This window comes from Bos indicus, chromosome 23 (assembly GCF_029378745.1).
Source record: "Bos indicus isolate NIAB-ARS_2022 breed Sahiwal x Tharparkar chromosome 23, NIAB-ARS_B.indTharparkar_mat_pri_1.0, whole genome shotgun sequence".
NCBI lineage: Eukaryota > Metazoa > Chordata > Mammalia > Artiodactyla > Bovidae > Bos > Bos indicus.
Genome location: NC_091782.1, coordinates 43,050,542 through 43,056,541, shown reverse-complemented (window position 1 = coordinate 43,056,541; position 6,000 = coordinate 43,050,542).

Genomic DNA, 6,000 nt, shown 5'->3' with positions numbered 1-6,000 from the left:
CAGGAACTGAATACTCCCAGGGATGAGGGAGGCACTGGTGAACACTGAACCCTTTTTCATAGTTTGATTTCTTTTGATGACAGCATCCAGTGAAGGCTTTATAGTTTTTAAAAACCTCAAAATGAAGGTTAGTCTGGCAAGGGATGGCCAACCCCTCACAAAGCTATTAACCCATCTAATTGGAATTTGATCATGACAATTAAAGGCACATGTCAGTCTTTTCTTTTTATGACCTTCAAATAAGATCTACGTCTGAAAGCCCTGTCTATGACGACAATTGATTTCAGTTCAGTTCAGTCGCTCAGACGTGTCCGACTCTTTGTGACCCCATGAATCGCAGCACGCCAGGCCTCACTGTCCATCACCAATTCCCAGAGTTCACTCAGACTCATATCCATCGAGTCGGTGATGCCATCCAGCCATCTCATCCTCTGTCGCCCCCTTCTCCTTCTGCCCCCAACCCCTCCCAGCATAAGGGTCTTTTCCAATGAGTCAACTCTTCGCATGAGGTGGCCAAAGTACTGGAGTTCCAGCTTTAGCATCATTCCTTCCAAAGAAATCCCAGGACTAATTTCCTTCAGAATGGACTGGTTGGATCTCCTTGCAGTCCATGGACTCTCAAGAGTCTTCTCCAACACCACAGTTTAAAAGCATCACTTCTTCGGTGCTCAGCTTTCTTCACAGTCCAACTCTCACATCCATACATGACCACTGGAGAAACCATAGCCTTGACTAGACGGACCTTTGTTGGCAAAGTAATGTCTCTGCTTTTGAATATGCTATCTAGGTTGGTCATAACTTTCCTTCCCAGGAGTAAGCGTCTTTTAATTTCATGGCTGCAGTCACCATCTGCAGTGATTTTGGAGCCCCCCAAAAAAATAAGTCTGACACTGTTTCCACTGTTTCCCCATCTATTTCCCATGAAGTGATGGGGCCAGATGCCATGATCTTCGTTTTCTGAATGTTGAGCTTTAAGCCAATTTTTTCACTCTCCTCTTTCACTTTCATCAAGAGGCTTTTTAGTTCCTCTTCACTTTCTGCCAAGGCAATGCCAAAGAATGCTCAAACTACCACACAATTGCACTCATCTCACACACTAGTAAAGTAATGCTCAAAATTCTCCAAGCCAGGCTTTAGCAATACGTGAACCGTGAACTTCCAGATGTTCAAGCTGGTTTTAGAAAAGGCAGAGGAACCAAAGATCAAATTGCCAACATCTGCTGGATCATTGAAAAAGCAAGAGAGTTCCAGAAAAACATCTATTTCTGCTTTATTGACTATTCCAAAGCCTTTGACTGTGTGGATCACAATAAATTGTGGAAAATTCTGAAAGAGATAGGAATACCAGACCACCTGACCTGACTCTTGAGAAACCTATATGCAGGTCAGGAAGCAACAGTTAGAACTGGACATGGACTGGTTCCAAATAGGAAAAGGAGTACGTCAAGACTGTATATTGTCAACCTGCTTATTGAACTTATATGCAGAGTACATCATGAGAAACGCTGGGCTGGAAGAAGCACAAGCTGGAATCAAGATTGCCGGGAGAAATATCAATAACCTCAGATATACAGACAATTGGTTTAGAAAACAGAAAATTGTGTGAGGGGCATTAAAAAGAAGGTCTGGCCTTCAGTAAACCTTTTACCCTTCTTTGGAATAAGTGTGTTACTTCGTGTTATCTTTTCTTTTACTTTTAAAATGATTATTCTCAACTTGAGGCATAATGAAAAGATTACACATACAAAGAGAGAGAAGAATAAAGCAGTGTGATCCATATCTGAGGATCTGCTGTGAAGCTGTTTGGAAATCATTGTATTATTCTTTCCTGTAAGTTGAAAATTATGTCAAGTACAAAACTGAAGTAATGAAAGATAGCTTTTAAATCTTAAAACATGTTTAACATGGTCTTATTAACATTATATAAATATTGCAAGGCACCACCATAAACACTTAGGATAGTGCTGTTCCCAAAGCTTTTTATTTTGTATTGGGGTAAATCTAATTAACAATGTTGTCATAGTTTCAGGTAAACAGTGAAGGGACTTAGCATACACAGTCATGTCTGCATTCTCCCTCAAACACCCCTCCCATACAGGCTGCCATATAGCATTGAGCCGAGTTCCATATGCTATACAGTAGGTCCTTGGCGGTTAACAATTTTAAATATAACAGTGTGTACATGTCCATCCCAAACCCCCTCACTATCCCTTCCCTCCATCTTCCCCACCACCATCCCCGCCTCAGCAACCAGAAGTTCATTCTCTGTCAGTCTGTTTCTGTTTTGTAAATCATTCATTTAATTACTGATAATATGTGTTTTCCTTTTCATGACATACACTAAAATCCTAATGGTGAAACCTGATTTTGCATTTATAGTAAGAAATGAGCTAACTAGTCTTACTATTATATATATATATATATATATATCACCAGGAGCAGCAAATCCTGCCCATCATCCAACAGCAAGAATTGTCCCCTAAGAGAGCTGATTTACACAGCAGGACATCAAATAGATGATAAAGGCACAGAATATTGGTGAGCAATTTAAAGGAATACTATCATTTTTACCACTGTACATTTGAATATCACTTTTCTTTTTTTTCTAAGTATTTTTGCCCGTATTATCTCATTGTATACCCTGCCTTATATTTAAAACTTGCCGTTTTTCAAGTGGCCATTTTCACAGCTAGATGGGATTTTAAAAAAATCTATGTATATTTGAAGCTGGTTAAAAACATCTATAATCTGAGAAAGACCTCTTATTGACTGCAGCTAGAAAAGGAAGAAGGGGATTTTATTATTCTCAAAACTCCTGGAAATTTGATGTTGCTTATTGTCAGTCTATATCACAATGCTGAAATCCAGCACTTGCTCTGGGCAGTCTGTCTATGATAAATAATTTTTAGTCATGAAAAGAATGGGCTTCCCTGGTGGCTCAGACAGTAAAGAATCTGCTTGCAAAGTGGGAGACCTGGGTTCGCTCCCTGGGGTGGGAAGATCCCCTGGAGGAGGGCATGGCGACCCTCTCCGGTATTCTTGCCTGGAAAATCCCCATGGACAGAGGAGCCTGGTGGGCTATAGTCCATTGGGTTGCAAAGAGTTGGGCACGACTGAGCGACTTAAACTTTCACCTTCACCCTCACCAAGTTCTGTGTCACACCCATCCATACAATATATCATGTTAGCTCCTTTTTTTTTTTTTTCCACAGAAGGGCATGTCCAGACACGGTATGAAGGGCTGGGAAGAGGGGTGTCATTACAGATCAGTTGGTTGGAACACCTACCAGTTAGGGCAGGTTTGTGAGTATGAGCCTCAGGCACAATGGATCTGTTCTCTGTTCCACGGCTCCCAACTACATCCCCGGCATCTACCTACACAAATTCAATCAAGATCAGACCGACTATATACCTTGTTGTGGGTGGATCAGCCTTTGCATATCACCAGACTTGAGAAGTAGTTGCCTAATCATCTATCATCTCCATAAATAAAAGACATGTATCCAAAGAATGAAAAAATTATTTTTGTTGTTACACAACACTTGCCAAATTAGAAATTATCTCCCAGTTCTAAGCATCTCTCAACTAAATGATACATGCATTTCAGGGTATACTAAGAAGGGAAACAGAAGAAAGGGTAATATTTCAGAAGATTTTTTAAAAGGAGAAAGCTGAGAAAGAGTAATAATTGGAATTTTTCATGGAGGTTATTCTTTCTGTTTATGAAAATGAAAGTATCAGTTGCTCAACTGTATCTAACTCTTTGCGACCCCATGGACTATAGCCCGCCGGGCTCCTCTGTCCATGGGATTTCCCAAGCAAGAATACTGGAGTGGGTAGCCATGCCCTTCTCCAGGGGATCTTTCCCACCCAGGGATCAAACCCAGGTCTCCCACATTTCAGGCAGATTCTTTACCATTCGAGCCACTTATAATTGTTTATAATTTTCCTAATATTCATAATACTAGGTTTAGATTTGGAATTCCCCACCGCAAGTGTCTCTTGATCCTTCTCCAGAATTTCATATGCAGTATTTGATTATACAACAATCAAAATTTAGAGCGCATTGCATGCAAAGTACAAAAGTAAAACATCAACACTAACTGGAAACACCTGATAAAATACAGGTACTTCGTTCTTCCCTTGTACTTTTCAGTCTTTTCTAAGGAGAACACCATAAACTACAACTAGGGGAAAAAACCATTTAAACCGCCTGCTAGTTAAGACAATGCCATTTTATATGTTCCAGAGTCTAATACAGGTGTTGCTTCTCCTCTCCTTCTTCCACTCTTCAGACAGCCAGATTTGGAGATGAGATGCTTTACTTTGATGGCAGGCCAACACCAAATTAAACTACTCCTGAATTTCACAAGTCTAACATTTCAAATGAGAGATTTCAGCTCACTCCACACAGTTTAACACACTTGTGCTTGATGAAGCATTGCTGATAGAATAATTAGCTTGAATAATGTGTGAGAGGGTAAAGACAGCTTTTTAGGCAGTTGCTCACCGTCCTTCCCTCTGTGCCCTTACAAATGAATGTGTAAGAGGTAAAGAGAGAGAAGGGCCTTTCCTTTGACCCAGCACAGGATCTCTGCAGCAGTGTGCAGTGTTTAGAAAGGAATGCACACGGAGAGGTAGCCAGCTAGCCAGATCAAACCTCGTGCTCAGCCAGAAGCAACATTTTGAAGCCAGACTACCATCGTATCGCATCTTACAAATCTTATCTAGTGGTCCGTCTTTAGCCTTCATACCTGTGACAGAAAAAAAAGGTGTGGATGTGGGTGTACTTGAATAGCCATTTAAGCTATGGTTTCTATTAGTATTTTTAAAATCTACCTTCCTGCAACCAATCCTTTTACTTTGCTGGTTAATTTTAACACCATCTTTAGGAGGTTATAGCTAATGGAGAGCATAAGAGAGCAGACACAAGTAAAATGTAGCACTTCTCTGGCTAATCCGGAACTGCCAGTCACAGCTCAATCCAATACAGTTACCACCCCCAGGCCTGGGTGTGCAGGCTTATTTTGGAGTTAGACCCAGCTGGGGCTTGAAACCGGCTCCAGACGTTTCATAGCATTGCCAGATGGTGGGATCCTCTAGGAAGCAGTTCTACTGTGGGATTTTTACTCCCTAACCAGGTCTTTGAACATAATCTGCTTTCTCACCCAGGCACCAGCAAACTCAGCCTTCTCATTCCTTACTAATCTGCTCTCTATATCTCTACCCAAGGAAGAAATGAGGAAAGAGAAAAACCAGGGAGAGAGAGAGGAAGAGAGGGAAAGATTAAGGTCTCCTATTTCCTGGACATGCTAATAGAAGCCAGTATTCTTTTTCTTCTTGGTCATCATGATTTCTACCCTCACCCCAAGTGCTGCTTTTCCTATTTTTAGCTTTGTTTTAAGAAACCCTTCTCCTTTTCAGTCTTATCTGATGATTCAATTTCAAAACCCACTGACATCTTTACCAACCGTCCCACAGTCAAAGCATGGTCTGGGTTTGTATTAAGAAATATCCCTGGCAAGCCAAAAATATGCTATTTTTAAAGTAGTTTCTCCACAGCATGAGTATTTGGTTTCGGTGTTTGGTTGTTTTGGGTTTACGTTTCATTTTTTAATTTTTGTTCTTGGCCAATTGATATGTCTCCCTTTCCATTCATTTTCAAGCCTCGTCCCCACTGATTCTGTGAGCGCCCCCAAATTTTGTGCACCAAATTCTCTTTTGCTTTAATTAGACAACTTTTGGTTCACTGGCACTGGTTTAGCCAGCGTGGTCACTCAATAAGCAAAAATGTTTACTGATACACTTGGCCTCTGTCTTGCCCCTCACCTCTTCTCCCAGTTCTAAAATTTCTATAGATTAAGCACAGATTAGATGACAATTACACAAATGTTATCTCCTAGATAAATTTCCTAGATCAGTAACTGAAATTAAGTGAATCAGGAACAAGAGTTGATACAAGACAGGACTGTTTCAGCAGCATATCTTGAGATGTATTAT